General features: G+C 38.6%; 1 protein-coding gene across 6 annotated transcripts in view; it reads right to left on the bottom strand.

Moving 5' to 3' along the window:
• The window catches only part of NCOA1 (nuclear receptor coactivator 1), a 295,660-nt gene that overhangs the window by 122,037 nt on the left and 151,323 nt on the right, over nucleotides 1–22,300 (bottom strand). Inside the window, exon 1 of one of the 6 annotated variants that reach the window (XM_063300623.1) lies at nucleotides 8,347–8,366. The exons of the other annotated variants lie outside the window; for them this stretch is intronic. The gene's annotated coding sequence lies outside the window, so the exon portion shown is untranslated. Of the gene's footprint in view, nucleotides 1–8,346; nucleotides 8,367–22,300 lie in introns of those variants that run through there. 6 annotated transcript variants of the gene reach the window in all.

Here is a 22,300-nt window from a genome sequence, read left to right as displayed (position 1 = left end):
ATAATAGATTGTATAATCATCAAGCTTCAGATGTTTTATTTGTTAGCTTCTTAGACCATGGCAGATAGGAACTGAAGGATGACAAAAAGAATCTGGGTAGCAGAGAACTAAATAGACGACATGCTCAGGAAGTACAAGTGATTCCACTAGGGTTTCCACGCACACCTTTGGGGCTATTTGCTCATTCAGAACTAAAAAGAAATTATACATCTGCTTTAGGTTAAGACTTGAAGCAAATAAGGGTGCCAAAGTGCAAGTTCGTCAACTTGCTTCCACGCCACTCAGGGCATCTCCTCTTGTGGAAGAAAATTGGTAGGAGTTGCTTGCTGCTTCAAAACTTTCTGCATGTATCAGTACTGTAATGAGGAGAAAAATCCAGCTCTTCGGTTGTCGTCATTAGCAATCCCCTAGAGCATGTGTAGTCTTCATGATTCAAGCACTGCCTAGGAGGCTTTGCTCAGAGCCCTTTTAAAGAAATCAGATTCTATTATTTCAAGCCTAAGCAATGTTGTGATAGACCATCATTCACACACTGTGGCAGCTTGGGTGGGTGGAGGAAAGAGAATTATCTGTACTTAGCTGCAGTGAATGTGAGCTTGCTTGAGCTCCTGTAGTTACAGAACCCAAGAAAGGCTCAGAAGCAGAAATGATTGTTCTTAACTTGCTGCAATTATCCCAATTTCCTATGTACCTAGCTTTAAAAGAGGTTGGTAAAGAGCAAATAGTCTCTGTGAAACCCACAGATAAGAACTTGGGTGAATGGAATACAAATTAAGCTGTTTCATCTGCCATTTCTTCGCGATTCTTACTTACTGATACCACCTCACAGATACAGAGTTTGTGGAAAGACTGATTTCTAAAAAGAGAGTCTGCTCCAGCTGTCATTCCTGACCTGAGAACCATATTCCATATCATGTATGTTCAGCAGAACACCTTCAGACATGTTCCATAAATATACTTTTGCATCAGGGCAGATTCTGGCAAGCCAAGAATTTGCCTAAACAGGTTTCCAAGATTTATATACAGTAAAATGCCTGTATAATGTAGAAAAGTATGTCCTGTAGCAGACCTGTTTGACTAATCACATGATGATCAGATTTTTTATTACTTAACCAACATTATCGAGTAACCAAATTAACATAAATCCAAGATACACAGAGAGAAAAGATATAGAAAACTTTAAAAAAATCTACTAAAAACGTAAGTAAAGAAACAGGTACTATACATGTACATATTTACTATGTATTTAAGTATGACCATATTATGGTCTATTGCTATTGAAGTAAAACATAAAATCCATCCAATTTGATAGAATTGTGATTCCCGCCTCTCATGTCTCATTATTTTAACTTCGTGATTTTTTCTAATGTGTAAATTGAAGAGGCCTTGTTAATCCACTTCTCAGTTGTTATGATGATCAGATGAGCATTTGATGAAGAAAATGAGTACTAGTTAACTATCTGTTTCTATACTGTACTCACTCTTGCTTCCTGCAAGCTGTTTGTTGCTGCATCCCATACCGTGTACCCGATTGTCTAGGATGGCCTTTGGGGCATCAAAACCAGCCACAATGGGGAGGAATATGAAGAAAATCTCTCTTAGCTTACATTAACTTTTAAAATTCAGACTGAATTTGGGGATGGCCAACAGGTAGGCCCAAAAATCTCAACAAAGGGGGGAAACTGGTATTCCCATTATTGATCTACCATTTGGTAGGAAACCAGGGTTTCAATGTTAGTGGGAAGATGACTAAACACTTAGTATACATTCATATAACCCAGTCCCTCTTTTTTTTCTCTAAAACAGATGCTTTTTTAAATAAAATATATGTGGTTTAAAAACCTTTACCTTCTGCTAATACAGATTTTGAGAACTACATTCCTCAAATGTGTCCTTTTCTTTGTTTATTTCTTTATCTCATGTTTTAAATTTCTTTGCTTTACTCTTTTGTACTTCTTTTCTGTGTTTTATATGACGTTGCTTACTCTGAAAAGAAAAAGAATGATGGCTGTATGTGCGTATGTATGTATGTATGCATATATGCATTTCTCAAAACTACAATATGCTAAGGCATTCTCTCTCAATTTGGGATCCTCTACAGCTTTCATCACGACCTCCGCTGGCTGTAGGACTGCAGTTCAACTGATCTGGAAGACTGGATTAAGGGGTAAATCATTTGGTTGTTGTTCAGAATTCAAGAATTTTCAGGTGTTCCTTCTAGCAACTAAAAGCAGCTCAGATAAAAAACAACAAAGAGCAAAACACATCTGACAATTACCTAGATAACTGACCTGCCTACGGCAATATATGTCAGAAAGTGCTGGGTATGTCTGATAGGTAGCATCTGAAAAGGAATAAATACTGGATCTGAAGGAGGCCATCTTAAATCCAAAGTCAATTTCTTCCCAACAATCAAAAAATGTTATTATGGATCAAGAATATACACTGTTTTCATACTGGTATATTCAGTCAATGCATGTATATATGCAAGAAAATAATGTGATACATGGTACTATACACTGAGTTTACAGACTTTACCCAGATAATGTGAAATGGTTCACCGAAACTAATAGAAAAAAGAGAAAGAGTTGCTGAACACATCCATTGAGTGTTAATAGCTCATTCTGCATGTAAATCTGCTGATGTGTATTTTCTGGAGCTGGTGGGCTGCATAAAGACATGTGCCACAAGTCTTCCTTATTGTTGTCCATTATTTTATATTAAGTTTTATTTTCAATTCCAAAGGCCTATAGCCACTAACACCAGCTAGCTCTTCCTTCCGTCATCTCTGCAGGAGAACGTTTATACTACGTATCCAACCCTAACCCTACAGCACGCTCTTGAACCCAAGAGTTCTGAGTCAGTGCTTTCCATGCAGATCATCCCAGGTTAAATCTCTAATCAGAAAGACCTCAGCAACAGGACTGAAAAAGATATTTATTGAGGACTTTAGAATGTTTCTAGGCAACAAGGGATTTTTCTAGTTGTGCCCATTATTTTTATGTAGAGCACTTTGATTTAGAAAAAAAAAATGTACTATTTCTATTCCTAACTGAAAAATTAAGATGGAAATTAATCCAGATGATTCTCTGGCTGAACCGTGATATCTGTTCAATGTAAGTTAAACACTGTTCGTTACACCACACTTGTTCTTTTAACATCCAAGGAAAGCAGTGAGCAAAGGTTTTTATTACATACCATATTTTGTACTCAGACATTTTCATAAAAATATTATTTTTCTTCTGCTCTAAAGATTTCTAAAAATAACTATTGGACATGTCTATTACCGACTGGCTGAGTTTGTATTTTGGTGCTGGATTGCAAAATCCAAGCTTTTTACTCCGTTCTGTTGAATAATATTGTTTCCCTGTTGGACTGAAAGCAAAATTCTCAAAAGGCAATATATTACTGAATGTTCCCCCCTCAAATGTTAGATGTTAGCCCACAGTGCATTGTGTTCTGTCTCCAAAATATAGACTCATGTCTCAAGGTGACATATGCTACCATTTCCAGATTCTACAAAAGCAGTCATAATACTTTCTCTATACATTCTAGCAGCAGCACATATAAAAATGGACTTCAATAAATTGAATAATAATACCTACATTTACAGGAGCACTTTAAAATGTTCATTTCCCATACACCCAATAATCCATACAAAGACCAATCAGGCTAGAATAATTACTCTGGCTGGACATGAATTTGAGACAACAGCAGTTTGTCCAAGGACGCAAAATAATTCAAACCAAAGACAAGACTTCAATCAAAGATTTCATGATTCACAGCTCCTTCTCTTAACAATGTTATTATATTAATTCTATAATCTTAAGTAAAATGGCAGAATATTGTAATATATTTAATAAAATGTCTACTAATAATAGATGAGGGATGTTAACAAATTCTAGTTTATGGGAAAAAAGCAAATACAAGATTGATAAGATTTTCCAGTCAGTATCTTAATTGCACAGGGGTCCTTTCACCTTTCACACATTTTAACTGACAGGTTTGATAGCTATACAGCTCTCCACTCTTCTAACATTATACAGAAGGAAAAGATTAGCACTTTCTTGCTACCCAGAACAGTTGGACAGGTCTACAATTTTACAGCAATCCAACAATCTCCAATGTGGATTTTCAAATTGCACAGGTAAAGACAGTTATCGGAATCCTTCCTTATATCTGATTCTAATTTAATTTGTACCAGGGAGGAAGAATTAATCCGCAGCTGGATACTCATGTTGCTACATAGGGAGGGGGCAGGCTGAACTCTCAAATGGACATTTGAGTACAGTTGTCTCAGGACCTCATGACCCTCAATGGGACATGTATTCTAATATGCAATCAAATATGCATTTCTATCCCCAATTAGCTATGTGTAACTGCAAAATTTAACCAAAACTGAATAAGGGAATGTACAGGCTAAAACAAGAAACTAACAAAAGAACCTTTTTTGTTGGTACTTTCCAGAATGATTTATACTGTAGATATATTCTTGCAAATCTAAATTTGCTACTCTTTCCTTTGCAAACACCCTTCATGTTTGTGTATCAAAGGCAAAGTATCGAAAGGTGTACTTAATTTTACATGTACATTTTCCACATACTCCAACACAAATATAAACTGGCTTGCCAATATAAAGTAGATCAGTTGAAGAATGGTTTTGCTGGGATAGGTGGATAGGAGGTGAGATGAGAAGAAGAGTCGGTAAACAGACAAGCTGCACAGAAAAGAAAGGATATCTGGGACAATATGCTGACTAGCCATAGATATCTGAGACCAAGGGGATGAAAGCAAAGCAGAAAATCTACTGAAATAAAGGGAAAACTTTTGCACATTCCTTGTCTAGGAAGAGAAGGCCTCTAGAACCGAGTGATGCTGAGAGTCTCTCAAGCTTTTAGGACATAGCAAAAGGATATAATGACTGATCATTACAGGCAAGCCACACAGTTAGTTCTTAGTCTTCCATGTACTAACAGTTTGAGGCTGCTGTTACACTTACGGAAATTCAGAATAGTTTCAGACAGACTGCTCTTGAATCACAAGACATCATGGACGGGTTCAGACAAAACACTTAACTCTGTCATTGTGCCTTCTGCGTTCTCACACTAAATCATAAACAAATTTAACAACCAAGCAATGCCATAACAAAACCTAATCAAAGTAAGAAATCTTAGCATGTTGTTCGAATACATCTGCTATGTTAGGAAAGGTGATTTAATACTAAAACCCTACTTACAACTTATCCACGTACGTTTCCATTTGCTATCAGAATGCATCAATCTTAGGAGATTTCCAAGGGATGGAACTCAGGGTCTCTTTGACAACATTAAGGAGTCATTGGATAACCTCATGAGAGAGGATATGCTTCAGCAGATCACAAAAGATATGGCCTTGTTTATGCAATGCATTCAGAATAGCAACTTGAGAAAAAATGAGTCTGCATCAGTCAAATCTGTAATGCCCAGAAAGCATTTTTTAAAAAAAGGATGCAGTATTGCATATGTTTTATTTATTTATACAGCGTACAGATACATCCTTCTCTTCCTCTCATAACTCCAACACTATTCCATCTAGTTCAGCAACTCAGGCTGGATGCCAGTCACAGAAATAAGCATGCTGCATGAGATTCTAGAGGAAGTTCCCTACCAGGGTGCCTCACAACATACCCAGGCAAACTTACTGAGACCTGGAAATTCCTCATAATGTACTTTAACCAAACCAATTCCCTTGGATAATCAAACAATCCCTTTTGGGGGAGACAGGTGGTAGCAAAATTTGAATAATAAACAAACAGACAAACAATCCAATTGATCTCATATGATACTACGGACCTGATGTAGAACAGACTGGAGCATGTCTGGGTACATCTCCATCTTATCAGAAGTCCTCTGTTTTCTCTGAAAGTTTTATTTTAGACTATTTTTCATTTACTTATAAAATATGTGGGCTTCAAATCAGAACAATAAAAAAAGAGCTGCCTAACTATAATCAACCTTGTCTCTCTCAAAACAAGTGAACTTACTGGTGTTTTAAAAGGCCTTAATAAATAAGCAAAAACAATTAAGTGACAAAGTCAAGTGCTTTGCTTGGAGAATGAAGTTCCATATGGGAGGAAAATGATGAAATAATTAAACAAAATGTCTTTAATGTTAACAAGCTCCAGAGTTAAGAAGCCCTATTTTGCAGCTCTCAGAGTTTCAGTCTCTGAAGGTAAAGGGGGAAATGGAGCAGAACCTTGTCTGAAAATCTGAGAGAATGCAGACATAGATTTAGAATGTTCTCCCTCCTTCTTTTTATACTTCATGTCCACTTTCCATGTATCTGACTCATGAACATAGCAATTTAATAGGGTGACGGTTTGGATAGATTTGGAAAAAAAAAGAAGAGCCCATTTTTAATCTATGGTTTCTTCAGCTGAAAATAATTCCTCCTGGGAGAGGTGATGTTAAGAATAGACTGTTCTGGGTTAGAAGCAGCCATACCAGGAAATTCAGTACATTTAGAGTGATTAAATTATCTCACCTTCCCACTCCAGCAAGTTCTAGTACTAACATCTGTGCTTTCCACTTAAACATATATTGTTCTTCCACCCAGAACTGTTGTGTGCCTTTGTTTTTTCTCTCACACCAAGAGTGGATATAGTCAACTATATTCAACTACCCATATGCAACTAAAAGTTGATGCTGTGTGCCAAAGGTGTGAGCGGTATACTATAAATCCAGATATTGCTTTGTTTACCCCCAAAACATCTGCTCAAATAAGCAAGGCATTGCCCATTCTGGAATATGCACAGTGAAGTAACTTCTTTAAAAAGAAACTATGCCCCTCCCCATTCCATCACTGAAGCAGGATCAGCAACAAGGTGGTCATGTCATATATCTATACCAGATACAAAAAAGCAGAGTATTAAATAGGATCTAAATCTTTAAGATCATTAAATAAAAGACTACATTATCTTACTATACATTTAACAATAACAAATCATGTAATATTCACCGAACTGGACATATCCACTCAGAACTACATTACATCATAACAATGCAAATTTAATACAGAACTAAATCTCTTTCCACACAAGCTAAATGCTACATTTAACACCTGCATTAATGCATGATATCAGACTGTAGGTACTCATGGTTCAAAATCTGAAAGAAATTATTTCTATAATGCAGCTATATCCAGGCATCCACTTTCCTTGCATGCTGCATAGCAACTTATGTACAGCTACTTGCATTTATTCTGTCTCTCCAACATGTGGCCCTCTGTCAGAGACATGTTAGCATAATGCAAATAGGGTAATATCAGCTCTAACAGACTTGTTCACAATGTTTGTAAGCCATACGATGCCATCTTGGGCCACAGATAACATTATTGATAACGTATTCTGGGTGTTGTTCAAATCCCTGGAAATAATTTTCCTTCTTGTTGTCATTCCCCTTCTCTCTCCTTCTCTTTCCTTTTCCTTCTCCTTCTTTTTTTTTGTCGGGCTTTCTAAATTTGCCCACGGAATTTCTGAAGAGTCAAATCAGATCAGGAAGCCTGGTATTTTTACACAGCAACATTGCAATCTTGATGATAAATCAGCAACAAATCAATTTCCACCAGAGGAAAGGTTTTCCCTTTTATATGTAAATATGATGGCTTGTTAGAAGGAAATCTGAAATAATTAACTTTCTGTTGTTGTTGCCTTTGCTGCTTTTACTGCTTGTCAATGATTATTGTCTATTAAGCAATGAGCATATTTTCCTGCAACAGCTCTTGTCTTCCCCTTCCCTTCAGGGACGTTCTCCGCCTTTCATCAAAAAAGTATACCTATTCTGCTACCCAGTGAGAGGACCACTGCCAAGTACAAACAATTTAAGCATTCACACACCCCAATTTTCAAGGTCACTGCTGAAATGCACAAGTTCTTACTTACAACATTATCCAAATACTACCCAGCATTACTGAATACAAAATATACAATATCTCCAAGAGGGAGGGTAGATGAGAAGGGGGCAGGCATGGGGAAGAACTGAAGGAACAAGTAGTTAGCAAAGTTCAGCCTATACTGAATTTAAGTTCAAGTGCTGAAGGTATTCAGTCCTCTTGCACTAGAAAAATTCAACCTATCTAAAAGTCAAACAAAACATTGACTTTGATTTGCACAATTACATCAAGAGAGATAACAGGCAGCAGAAGACCCTCTTTCTTTTCCAGCCATGAAGAGTGCCTAGAAATAGGACATGACTTGCTGCTGAAAGATACCAACACTCAAAGCTGCAATATGCAGGAGAAAGCATAAGCAACAGCATACTATACAGGTTCAATGCCTAAAAGAGTATTCTGTGCAAAAAGCAGCCTTACCTGGCTAATCTCCAGTTCTAGGCAAGCGTGTTCCTGAATTATGCAGCAACAACCTGATGACTAACATGCTTCCTTTACAAGCCTCTCCCCCCCACCCCCAGCTCCATGTGCTCTGGGCTGTTTGGAATACATTGGAGTGTGTGTACTCTGTGCTGCACGCTGTTGCGACAGGCAAAAGATTCAGCACCAGAGCTGAGCTGCTTCTCGATTCCCACACCAGCTGACTGGGTAATTAAACTAAACACACACCGCCACAGCCACTCAAATTCAGCGACGCTCCTGGGATCCCTGGTGCCACCTGGCAGACTCTAGCCAAGCACAAGGGAACGCGGCAGATACACCTCTTGGAAAACAATACTTGGAAGCCAAGCACTGGCAGTAAGCAGACAGCAAACGCATTTCTGTGCCCAAATGTAGATGTATAAACCAGAAGACAAGCAAAGCAAATCCATTTAATGCTTACACAGTGTTTCTAAACACCAAAAAGAAAATTCAAAATACTTTGCTGAAAGATGGATAGAGAATTACTTACAGGAGCCACCCACATTTTTGTTTGAATTCGTAACGTAATTACATAGCAGTTTCCACACTGCATGGCACATTCCCAAGTAACATGGCACCCATGCATGGCTCAGGCAAATTGTTGCGAATCAGCATCAGAAGCTGCCACTAGCAAGGGTTGTTTTAATTACTACTTTAGTTTAAATGTCTCAGTTTTGTTTTTTACATGTTACTAATTGTTTTGAGAAGTTTGTTTGGGGCTCCAGAGCAGGACAGAAATATGAAGCGTAAATAAAATCATAAATACCACAAGAGGATTCTTGGAATTGGACTGGTGGTAGAGTTCATAAAGTCAAAGGGCACTGCCAGTCACTAAACTCCACATAATTATCTCCACACTATTTTTAGCATCCAAATAGCTTTACAGCACAGGTCTATATAAATGCTACAAATACAGCATTTTACATAAAGCATAATTTACTTAGGGTCTTAAATGAGGTAACAGCCATCAGTCTAGCTGGATCGGAGCAGCAGCAAAAACTAAAAAACACTCACAATGGATTTTTAACACATTATAATTGTTAACTGATAAAATACTTACAATCCGTCTCACATGTACCCTGCATCGGCATAACCAACCTCCCCCTACCCCAATTTAAATCCTGTATCAGTCTAGCTACTCTATGCATCTGATAAAGTGAGCAGCAGCTCATAAAAGCTTATGCTTTTTAATAAAACTTGTTAGTCCAAAAAGGTGCTACTGGATTCCTGAGATCTTGCCACCATAGACTACCACAGCTCTCTTCCTACAACGATCGGTTCTAAGTCTTAGTAGTGATAGATAAATTAAACCTTCCAGTTCAGAAGCAGTATATCTCTGAATGCCAACTACTAGAGGGCTGACAGAACATTAATATATGTCTTCTTTGGAAAATTCCTGGAAACATATGGTTCCTCGCAGCCAAAACAAAACAAAACACAAGACTAGACTGATCTTTAACATGTAAGAGGATCCCTGCTGAATCAGACAAAAAATGTCCACTAAATCCAATAGTGGCCAGTGAAATGATTCTAGGAAGCTCTCAAGTAAAATACGGATGCAACTGTTCTCTAGACAAGGTGAATGTTATATATGGTCTGATGATATTAAGTATGGCTGACCTTAATATACCCCAGAAACTTCCATTGGTGCAAAATGTTGCAATGGAAGCCCTACCTGAGGTTCGCTATATGGAGGACACAACCCAAATAGCACTTAAGTAATACCGGATTAAGTAGTGTTTGGGTTGTGTCTTCCATACAGCAAACCCCAGGAAGGACTTCCATTGCAACATTTTGCACCAATGGAAGTTTCTGGGGTATATTAAGGTCAGCTATACTTATGTAACACTGGATAGAGCCAGTTTGGTGTAGTGTTTGAGGAATCAGGCTAGAAACTGGGAGACCATGAGTTTAGTCCCGTCTTAGGCTTGAAGCCAGCTAGGTGACTGGACCAGTCACTCTCTCTCAAGCCCCAGGGAGGCAATGGCAGGCCACTTCTGAAATCTTACCAAGAAAACTGCAGGAGCTAGTCCAGGCAGTTGCCAGGAGTAAAAATGGACTTGAACACACACATACACAAACACTGGATTCCAAATTGTTTCTGGTTAGTTCAATGGCCTGGCGCCAAAATACCTGAACAATCACTCATCCTACATATGCCATCTTGAATGCTTATGACCATAACTGTAAGTTAGTTCCACATGCTCAAAACACACACATCTTTAAAGTAAAAAAAAAAAAAAAAGCACAAGCCCTTTCTAATCATTCCTCTGTACTTTTGGATTTCAGTTTTACAAAAGGTCAACTGAGTTGCTTTGAACCTCTTTTGAACTGCTTTTCAGTTTGGGTCTTGTTCACTGTTGCTAGGGACTTTGATTTTGGTGTTTTGTATTTTTCAAAAAAAAAAAAAAAGATACTGAGGCTTTATGCAATTCTTATGGTATATTTCTTTACGTTATTTTTAACTGCAAAAACCTCCTTAGGACTCTTTGAGGATTATCAGCATGGAGCAGATATACTGAGAATAATTTTTAGCAATCATGGTGCACAATTTTTGATTATATTATATTATATACAGTGACCCTTCCAATCTTAAAATTACAGGATTCAGCCTCTGAGATCACAAGATGGTAGTGTTCTGCGCTGACTTCCCACAGGCTGTCATAGGTTTATGATGCTGATTTAGAGCTAATCAGAGGCCTCAAAAGTTGGAAGGCATTTGCCTGGGCTTTGTACCTACAGCCTGTTCGTCGTGGCCTCCTGATCATGGTATCAGGACCAATCAGGACACAAAGAAAGGGCTGCTACCCTTAAGGTTCAGCATGTCACTCTGAAAGGTAGAAAAGGTCAGCAGAATCATCTCCCTGGACCATTTTCATCTGTATCCTCTAAACCAGGCCATCCTATATGTCCCATCCATCCATCCATCCAATTTATATGGCCACCCATCTCATGAAAAAGTGACTCTGGACACCATACAATAAAATTATAAAACAGTTAACATATAAAAAATAATTACTATTCAGAAAAAAATTAAAAATCACGAAGGCTAAGAGAGGGCACCAGATCCTAACAACAATGGAGCCACCTCAGTACCTCACCAGTCCCCTGAGGCCCCCAGGCCTGATGGCATAACCAGGTTTTGAGGGACTTCTGGAAAATCAACTGGGATGGAGCCAGCCTCGTTTGGGGGGGGGGGAGGATGTTCCATAAGGCAGGCACCATGGCAGAGAAGACCCACCTCCTGGGACTCGCCAAGTGTAGCTCCCTAGCAGACGGGACCCATAGCATTCCTCTTCTTCTGGAACTGATGGTAGATGTAAGCAGGGAGAGGCGATCTCTCAAATAACCCAGCCCCATGTTGTGAATTCTTGAATCTTTACCTGTGTTTGCATGCCTCCCTATTCTTATTTTTGTAATACAATCACACCCCTCTCTCTCAATGCTCTGTCACTCAAAACACTAGCTTTGTACATTCCCCCATCTCAATGATAGGGAGAAAAAGAAAACAGAGAATATATGACATCATAAAAATATGGCACAGCAATGCCATTTTCAACAGTGACCCCAATGTAACTTGAAATGTATAGCTTGTCCTTAAGAAGTATTAGACCAACATTCAAATCAGACCAATAGCTGGCAGATCCAGCAAAATAACTTGATAATCAATAGCAGCAGAGGACAACACCTTGTAATAGGAATCTTTCAACTCCCCAGCACCTAATATTCAGTGGTTTACATCCTTTAATACTACTGTTGTGGCTATTAGCCAATAACACGTCCATTCTTCTATGTACTTCTCCAATCCCTTTATATAATCACTTACAGCATTTCCCTGACCACCACAGCAGCAAGGCAAGCAACTGGGGCTGCCCTCACATACTTAATGCATGATAGCTTAAGGAAGGCAGTTCATGGGTTCCTTCTGTGTCACCTGCTGGTGGGAAATACTACCACCAATTACTGTCTCTAAGGGAAGAGCCAAGTTTTGACAGATTACATCCAGGATCCTCAGCTAGCTGATCTGTAGGGTGAAGGGGATGCAGTTTGGCTTGGTGAAACAGGCTTGTTATACTGCACAGAACCATCACCATCAAAGCACTGCTTTACCTCCTGTGGATATCTATGGAATGGGTGGTTCTGTCTGGTAAAGCAGGGGATGCTCTCATGCTTTACTGGGAAGAACCACTAACTTCTATGGATCAGATGCACTGCCTACTCCAAGATGCAGCAGGAGAAGCAGGGGGAATAACTCTTTGGTGCCAGTTCACCAGTTAGTTTTGGGAATTGGACAACTAGGAGCTTCCCCACTCTATTGCAGGGAAGCAGTTAAACTGACACTTCCCCTTCAAAAGGAAGCAGCCTTTAGCTGACAATTCTCCTCACCTTCCAGCAAAGTTACCCACTGATCTCCCCCCCGCCCCAGCAGATTCTGGTGCTGGAACAGCTGATCCTACAGAGGAAGAAAGTGCACTCTCTGCATTGTAAAGCAGGTTTATCAGAAAGAAGGTGCACACACATACACACCTAGTCAGTCTCTGCAGCACCTGATTTTGGGGGGCAGGGTAGGTGGATGCATAGAAAATTAGGAAGAAGGGAAGTAGGAAGCAGTGGCTCCTTAGCCAACCCACGTGGAAAGAACAGCAAGGAAGGGAAGTGGGGATAAGTGCTTCTTTAGGTGATAATTCTCTGATTGAAGAACTATTGGCTAAAGAGTCACTACCTTTATTTCCCTTCCCTCCTGCTTCTTGTAGCACTAGTTCTACCCTGCAATTGTTTGATTTACTGGGCAGAATGTGCCCACCCCTCTTCCTTGATCAGATTCTGCAGGGCAGGTTCAGTATATTTTGGGGCCACTGTACAAGTAAAAAAAAACACACGCACCCACTTCTGTGGATCAGATGCTGCAGTGGCTGTTCCATGGGTGGTGGATGGGCAGCTTACAGTGATAGGTGATAGCTAAAGAGCTGTTTCTGCTTCCTCTCCCCAACAGTTCTCTGATTCCACCGATCAGTTCCATGGGATTGGAGAACTGGTAAGAACAAACCACTTTTCCCACACACTCTCATCATCCCGCCATACTCTGACAGCCTAGGGAACCTCTGCCACATTTGATACACTGGCCTTGGAAAACAGTGGCCAGGGACCAGAGGTGGGCACATGACTGCAGCAGTCTCAGGTGGCCAACAGGAACTGGGCAGAGCCCAGCCTCTGACCACATCATCACCAGTATAATTGTGGATGCATTATACATCATTTCTACAGCAAAACCTGTTTTATGAGAAGAGGGCAAACTTCAATTCTAAACTGGAACAGCTAAATTTTAATCTACAGTGCCCTTGTAATGAGCTGGAGATGAGATTAAGGCAACATCATGGGGACATGATATAGAAAAACAATGAGGCATCTTCTTGATGCAGTTAGCAGGATGAAAAGGAAAGCCCTTAGTTGGAAATTATACTTTAGCTGATACAGCCTTTTGCAGCTACTTCACATTGTTGATTTGTATTCAACTGGTAATCAACTACTATTCTCAGCTCTTTCCCCCAAGTACTATTTGCAAGTCACATACCTACAAACCTAGTATATCTGTGCATTTGTTTTGTTTCCTATATTACGAACTTTGCACTTGTCTTTATTAGGTTTCATTGCTCTTCTCAGCCCACTTCCCTAACCTACCAAGGAAACTGTACTTGTCTCCTACCAAATTTGTATGTTTCTGCAGAAATTTATTTGATGGAGAATTGCATCCCAGCATTCAGAGAGAATTTCAAATACCATGCAATAACTGGAATTTGATCTATATAGTGGTTTGGGAAGTGCAAAGTAGATGATATCACATTAAAATATGAACTTCTTCTTTCTTATTCTGTGGCAATCAGCAATTACTCTGGTGGATTTCAGCATGCTCAGCTCTGGGTTGACCAGAGGCTGCCATTGAGAACTTCAGTCTCAGCCACTACTAATCAAGGAACTTGGATAGCCAACCTTCCATTATGGTTAAGTGGACATTTAATGTAGTAATCTCCCCACACCTACTAATTTCATTTGCTAGAATATTAGGGAGTCTTAGACTTTTACACTGTCAGTCACTGATATGGTCCAGTTTTTTTCCCCAGAATACCAACAGTTGTTCATGGTCTCTTTAGTTCTACCAACCCAAGACATTATTTGCTAAACTTGCTAGTACCTTCTGTATCCAAATCTGATGTTCTATTCCTGAATTGTAGACCCTCCCCAAATAAGCAAATCAATACTTTAAAAAATTGCACATTCTAACTCTCCAAAGTTTGTAACACACAAGCACATACAGTATGCATAGCCCTTCCCCAAACAGAAATAATTTTTCTCTTTCCTCTAAAATATTCAAGAGAGTTTAGTATTGCAGGTATCACAGGCAAAAATAGCAAAAGGCATGGAGATAAAATATGAAATGAAGTGAGCTTTAAGAATGTGGCAAAGTGCTCCAAACACCATTGCTCTATTGCAAAAGGGAAAACTTGGCCCCAGGCACAGGCTACTTAGGCTGCTTTGAGGAGCAACATTTTTGCTCCTCTATTTTGTTTTGTTTGACCTTGCTGTTTATACGATTATTTTAGTCTGTGCTGTCCATCTGATTTGATGTTTTCATCTGTTTTTATGTTCTTTTTCTAGTTTTTACACTGCCCAGAGTCCACTGGAGTTGGGCAGCTCATAAATTCAAATAATAAATAATAAATAAAACATTTCCTAATGAAATTGGGCTGTTTAAATAAGAGGACTTTTTTTTTTGTTCAAAGTGGTCGTGCTACCTTCAACATGAGACTTCTAATACTAAAGCAATTTTATTCTACTTCTCAGCCAAAAGGCTCCCAGAGCAATGCTAGTTTGCAGTCTCAAAGTCATGAAACATAGAAGAGTCAAATGTCAACCTACATATCTGTATCAAGTTTGCACTGCATTTTCTCTGGGCTTCGGCTTGCCTCTTTTTTGATGGACTGTTTTTCTTTGCATTCTTTTATTCTCCTTTTGGGCTGAATTACTTATTCTGCTGGCTTCTACACAGATTCTCCTACTTTTATTTAAATCAAAAAGCAACTATGGGAAATGCAATCTCAGGCAATTAAAGACTGGTGGTAAAGAAAAAGCATTGGCTTAGCAGAAGCTGCATTTCCATCCACGGGGAACCATAGTCCCTTAACAGCTTGGGTTATTCACAAAGTTGCTGTATTTTTCTTTGGACTGAGAACAACAGTCACCAGAGTTAACAACACTGATGTTTACATATCATCAACCTGGGATCAAAAACAGCCAGATGAGAATCCCAACAGGAACAACATTCTTTCAACTTACCTATGTCTCCTGTAATATGTAAACAGTTTGAAACAATTATAGTTAACAGTGTTGCTCGGCATGTAATCAGGTATAAAGAAATAGCCAATAGTGTGTTCCAAGTTACGTAAACTAGCATAATATGTAATATTCAAATATGAGAATCTTAGTGATACAATACAAAGGCTTTTAGATTCAGATCCAGAAAATCTGAAATCAAATGCCTGCACACAGCACATCAGGTAAATTTAAACTGTTGCTTTCTCTCAGGTGCCTTTGTATCCTTGGAAAAAATGGGATACAAACTCGATCAACTGTAGCTTAGTACTTCAATGCTTCTGGAGCATCAAATATTTTAGTCCTGTCAATTCAAACAAATGAATAATATGAAGACTGATCTGCCTGAGTAGTAAATCTACTTTTCAAAACCTTCTATGTTATCATATAAATAGCAATTAATGGCCAAAGGCTGTCTTAGCATGCTGAGCAAAACTCATTCTGAATTCTGACCTAACATTTGCTGGATATGGGTTGTCTTTCAAACTATAACTGTTTATGTACATAACTTTGATGGAGGTGATCTGGGAACAAGACCCACCAGATGCTTCTCTCTAGAGATAAACATATATATGGACATTCTGGAGCTAAATTTAAATATGGATACACAGATTCACACACAATATGAGGTATATGGCAATACTCTCAGTCCATCTCTGAATACTCTGCTATCTCTTATCTATTGTAAAGGCAATAAACAGATACTATAACGATCTTAGCAATCTCTTTAGCAAGTAATGCAAGAGGAGTGGCTTAAAAGCTGGATTCCGACTAAAAAATGCGATGAAATCTCGCTTCTTCATTCCTTCCAAGTTTCATTCTCTTCCTTTCATTTAATATACAATCTGCTACAGGACTCTAGTTATTGGATAATTCTCTTCAATTTCATATATTCTGAATAAATGTAATATCTCTTATTAAGCAGCACGATCATATTCTTCTTTCTTGATATGTTGATTATAAAATAAAATAGCAGCAGGAGAAAGGAACTTTAATTCCCTGCATCAACAAATCATGCTCACATAATAAGAATGTAACTACAGTATTTAGCAACAATATAATCATGACTATTCAAATCACTTTATCACATACATTTTTACTTCTTTTAAGAAGTTTTCCTGCATTTCAGCCCAAAAGATTCACAAGGTCTCTTTTATAAAACCTAACTGTTGGCTCCTGCCAACAGTTATTTGAAGGGGCAACTAAAAATTCCCATTTCACAGCTTTAACCACTGTATCATACCAATTTATTGTGGAATAATCTTTGCTCACTGATAGACCTCATACTTTTATCCAAACTTTCTACAGATATGAAGACATATTTTTGAGATTTCTTTAACTATTTTCCCCCTGCTCAGCACTTTGCATTTGTTTTTAATACAGTACTGAGCACTTTTTTAAATGCAGTCCTCAAAACACTCCACAAAATTAAATATTGTCCTCTTTCCTCCCCCATCTACAAAAGTTTCCTTGCATCCTACTTGCACTGCTGGGATGTTTACTATACTCAAGCCACAACTGGCTGTTCAGAAGGGAAGGATAATGTGTGAATGATCTTGCCTTATCCACAAACTCCACGAGGACTACTGAAACTCTACTCTAGTGTTCAGGGTATAATATGAAAGCCTGACAGAGATTCTTTTTCCCCAAACAGAATCAAGGTGAGACAATCTTGAGCTTCATTCTTACTTCCACCTTCCTTGCAGGTCTAAGCTGGTGTTTACATAACAGCTGTTGAATATTTCTTCAAGGCCACCTTCATACTCCTTTGCACAGGGATGAGGTACATATTATAAAGAAAATCCTCTGAATGCATTACACAAGGAAAACTGGAAAATGGATCATAGTATCTGGTTTTATTTCAGCTAGGAATCAACTCTAGAGATGGAAGGCATATTCTGTTCAGTAGGTTCAAAAATTTAAATTAAAAAAAGCAGTGCTTCTAGAACATGTGAAATGACAGAGGTGTATTGTCTCCATGCATCTAGATGATGTTCTTCCCTCATTCAACAGGGACAAGGTGTACAGGCTATACTGCATTCATGCAACAGCAGTATTGTCTGTTTTTATCAATGCTGCTTAATAAAATAGATTTTAAAACCTGAAATTCCATCACAGAGCCAAATGGCAGACCAAGGGCTCAAAAACTGCAGAAGAATGTACAGATACCAAAGTTCCATAACAAGTTCAGATTTTACTGTCCTTCTGGAAAGAAGAATATGCCTTCCATCTCCAGAGCTGATTCCTAGCTAAAATAAAACCTATGATCCATTTTCCAGTTTTCCTTGTGTAACACATTCAGAAGATTTCCTTTTATAATATGTACCTCATCCCTGTTGTTTTGCCAGGCATAGTGATTAATTATCAAAACTTTACAAACCAAGGAAACAGAAGGGGCCAAGTTTTCCCCCTATAGTTTCTTGTAAGCCTGACTTTCCTGGTCCTCAATTACCTCCGGCTGGTAATAGTGAAGAGACGAAGAATTGCAGAAAGAAAGGCTGCCAAGGCTACAGACTTTTGAAATGATTACTCTGTTATTGAAATAGCTTTTTGCCTAGATAAAAAGATGTTTGGTAATTTGCTTGAAGCACCAAAAGCAAAGCATCTGCATCATCTTCTAATGGAAATGTCTTCCTTTGACCAAATCACTGTTGTATCTGGCTATAATCTACCTAAGTGCTCTTTCCCTTTTAAATTTCACACCAGGCTTTTGTCATATATGCTGTATTGAGAAATGGAGTGAGAGTGCTAAGATTTGCAAAAAAAATAAATAAATCCTACTGCTTGATTCCAACTCTAGTCCCACTGTGGAGAGAAATATTCAGTTACTAACTGGAATATTTTAATATTTTAAAAATATGTATATGGTGTTTACCGAGTCTATTCAGTGCTCTTTAATAAACCCTTGTTTCTTTTTAAAAAACCATGAGTGCTGAGAGGAAATACAACTGATTGCTCATTTATAATGTCGATTTTTAATTTTCACTATTCATTGGCAGAGAACATGATGACTGTTATTTACTTAAACACATTTTTAAAGATTACAAACAACTTCAGGCAGTAGATAACGTTTACCAAAGGTTCATGAACATGTTAGCTATATGGAATCTGTATAGCAGCTGCTTCTAACCTTGATGCCCTCCAGAATTCTCAGTGATACAGAATTATAGCCCACTGTGGAATTCTGGGAGTTGAAGTCCAGAGTGCCAAAACTCAGGAAGCTGTTACAGACATTCAGAGGCCTCTGAATATCTACTGTTGAACAGGTGATAGGAGGAGGAGCTTATTGCCTTCATGCTCTGTGGAGGGGCTTCCTTTGATGGACCACTGATTTAATCCAATACGGCTGCTCTTATGTCCTTAAGCCCTGAAGACAACTTAACCACTTCAATGAATGTATCAACAGAAACAGCCACTCACTCCTCTGTATCCTTGTGTCACAAAGAGTATATGGAAAGCAGCTATCCAGAATATTTTTCTATATATGAAATACCTTTAAGATATTTTCATGCTATGTGTGTGCATTACAAATCTTCAGATAGTACAAGAGATTCATTCTAAATACTGCAGATGTGATCTTATAAGTACAGATATGAAAATACAGCTATATAAAATACACCAATTTCACATCAGGTGCCAGAACACTCAGCAACTGAAGGTCTATGTCAACAAGGGCTCCCCAGATGGGAAAGCAAGATTGAGCTTTATTGCATCATTTGGTTCCTTTAGCAATAATCACCCTGACTAATCAATCTTTTTAATTGGAAAGGAACAGTTTTTGTTGTCCACATTCCTCACATTTTGAAGAATCTTAATGATGCACCAAAAGTTCTTATTTTCCCAAAGTATAAAAAAAAAATTGAACAATAAAACATTCCATATGCTTGCTTAAATGGTGAAAGATGTACTGAAGGAACAAGCTTTCTAGGACTTCTAAGCTTAGCTCACAGATGCAAATTAAAATGAAGCTTATTAAATTGCTTATTAAGCAATTTCATTGTTGTTCTAGTGCTCCTTTACAAGAAGTCAGTGACATTCCTTTTCTTTCATGTCACCTGTGAGATCTTATTGCCTTCAAGGATTTCCTGATGGATCTCAGTGTAGGTACAATTTCAGTGGAAGATACTGTATAATCTCAGTTCCCAGAATTAACAAGTATATTATGTCTCCCTCTTTCATCAAAGGGGTGATGGGGAGGTTCATTGGTTTTTTCTTGCTTTATTGGTTTTTAATTCTATAAGTCACCTAGAGTCACTGTGTGTGAGTGGGGCAGCCATATACATTTGTTTAATAAATAAATAAGGTGCTTGGTAATATACTATGATAAGACCACATATATATCATTTCACATTAACATTGTTCTGCCTCTTTTTTCTGCTTTTTGGTGCTATACCTTCTCTTGGTTTTGATATAGTAAGTCCATTCATTATGAAAGATGTGCCTGCACGAACTACAGAAGAAGGAGTGGTGCAAGTGTCACTAATACTTATCTAATATTCACAGTCCTGTCCCCTTACCAAGGAAGATTTCAAGTTTGTGAAGAGTTCTGGTGGAAGGCAAAATGAGGGACCAAGAATATCCCAAATTTAGTCTACTGGGATGGACTGACTCTGAGCTTATAAATACTTCCAAGTATTTCATGCACACTTTTACACACACTAGGGAACAAGCTGCACATGCACTTTTCTTAGGAAGATAATCTCTTAAGGAGCCTAGATTTGAGAGAGGAGATGGGCTCATTATACTTACTTTGTTAAAGAGAAACAGTTTAATAACCTTCTACTCTTTGTAACGTGCCATAAGAGGTTGATACAATGAATGTTTCCAAGCTAGAACACTTGCAATATTGTATTTGTTAAATCCAGCACCAAAAACTACTGGCTTCTGGCACATTAGAGAAGAGTCTGAGACATCCTTTCCTGAGCTGAGGAGATGGCTATTTGTCCAAGGTCTTCAAAGAAATTTAAATTCAAATAAAGGTCTTCAAATAAATTTATTAAGTTGGCTCAGTTTCATACTTAGATTTAGAGTTGTAGGAATATAACTTAAATAATGGCATGCCAATAAAAATTAATAGACATAATAAAAACCAAAATACCTACTTAATTTCCCAGTATATTAATCCCCCTACATTCAAAGAAGAAAGCTGTTCCAAACATCAGTATGATGCTAGGTGCAATGGCTTCCATAATTAGTAGAAAGAAGCTTGTTCCATGTGCCTTTCATATCTGAATCTGAGGTATCAATAGCACAGGCCAAAATATGTTCAATATATCTTAGCTCTTATGACTGTACAAAGGAGAATATTAGAATTTATGATATTTACAGGGATTTAGAGGGAGAAGGGGGGCACACCCATAATACCAACAAGAGGACGATTGCCTCCCCAATTTGCTTCTCAGTCCGCTGAGCTGCCGATCGGAAGGTCGGCGGTTCGAAACCGCGCAGCGGGGTGAGCTCCCGTTGCTCGTCCCAGCTCCTGCACACCAAGCAGTTCGAAAACATGCAAATGTGAGTAGATTAATTGGTACCGCTTCGGCGGGAAGGTAACGGCGTTCCGTGAGTCATGCCGGCCACATGACCACGGACGGGTCCTTAGGGACAACGCCGGCTCTAAGGCTTAGAAACGGAGATGAGCACCGCCCCCTAGAGTCGGACACGACTGGACTTTACGTCAAGGGAAACCTTTACCTTTACCTATCTTAAATACATCCAACTGGCCACAATGTGGAACAGGACACTGGAGTGGAAAGCATTTGGTTTAAGCCAGAAGGACTTTTTTTTAAGAATATTCTTAGAATTCCAGTTGCCATTTGTATTCTGCCAAAAGGTATTAGCCATTATTTTTACTAACAAGAAACTTTTCTGCTATGCAGAAGGAACTACTATTGTTGGTGCATTTCCAATCCTAAGGAATTGGCAAGGTCCTTAAGGGAGTTATTCTAGTTTTGCAGATTTTGCTTTCCTTCCTTCACTCAACTACGTTTGTCGTTTGACTCTATTACATGCTTCTTCAATCTTTGCTAAGCATAATTCTGCAGCTAGACAGCAATGTGGATGATTATTCTCATTAGCATGGAGAGCCCTCAGTGCCTCTACAGTACTTCACAAACAAAGCCCTCTAGCAGCCCGCCTTCTGCCAACCACTTCCCTGCTGAGGGATCAATATCTCACTGCCCTTATTATTTTAATTTTAATGTCTCATGAGGGGTTTCACAACAGAAATAATTATAAGCTAGTGATGAAAGTATCTTCCTTCCCACAGAGCAAAGAAGACCTTAGGGTTCAATTAAGTGACAAGAGAAAACAATGAAGATGGTACCCTGGATTTGTGCTCCCTCTTCACAACTCATCTCACTTGTTATTCCTATCTAAATGTAACAGCTTAGGTAACTATCCTTAATTGTCACCCAGATGGTGAAACCAGCTTCACATCAACAAGATCACCAAAAAAACACACAACAACTCTAAGAAGAGCTTTTCAGGATCAGACCAAGGGCCAATCTAATCCATCATGCTGCTCCCATGGTGTCCAAGTAGAAAC

This window comes from Candoia aspera, chromosome 1 (genome assembly GCF_035149785.1).
Source record: "Candoia aspera isolate rCanAsp1 chromosome 1, rCanAsp1.hap2, whole genome shotgun sequence".
NCBI classification, from domain to species: Eukaryota; Metazoa; Chordata; class Lepidosauria; order Squamata; family Boidae; genus Candoia; species Candoia aspera.
Note: the sequence above shows the minus strand (reverse complement) of the source record. Positions and strands in the feature narration are given on the sequence as shown.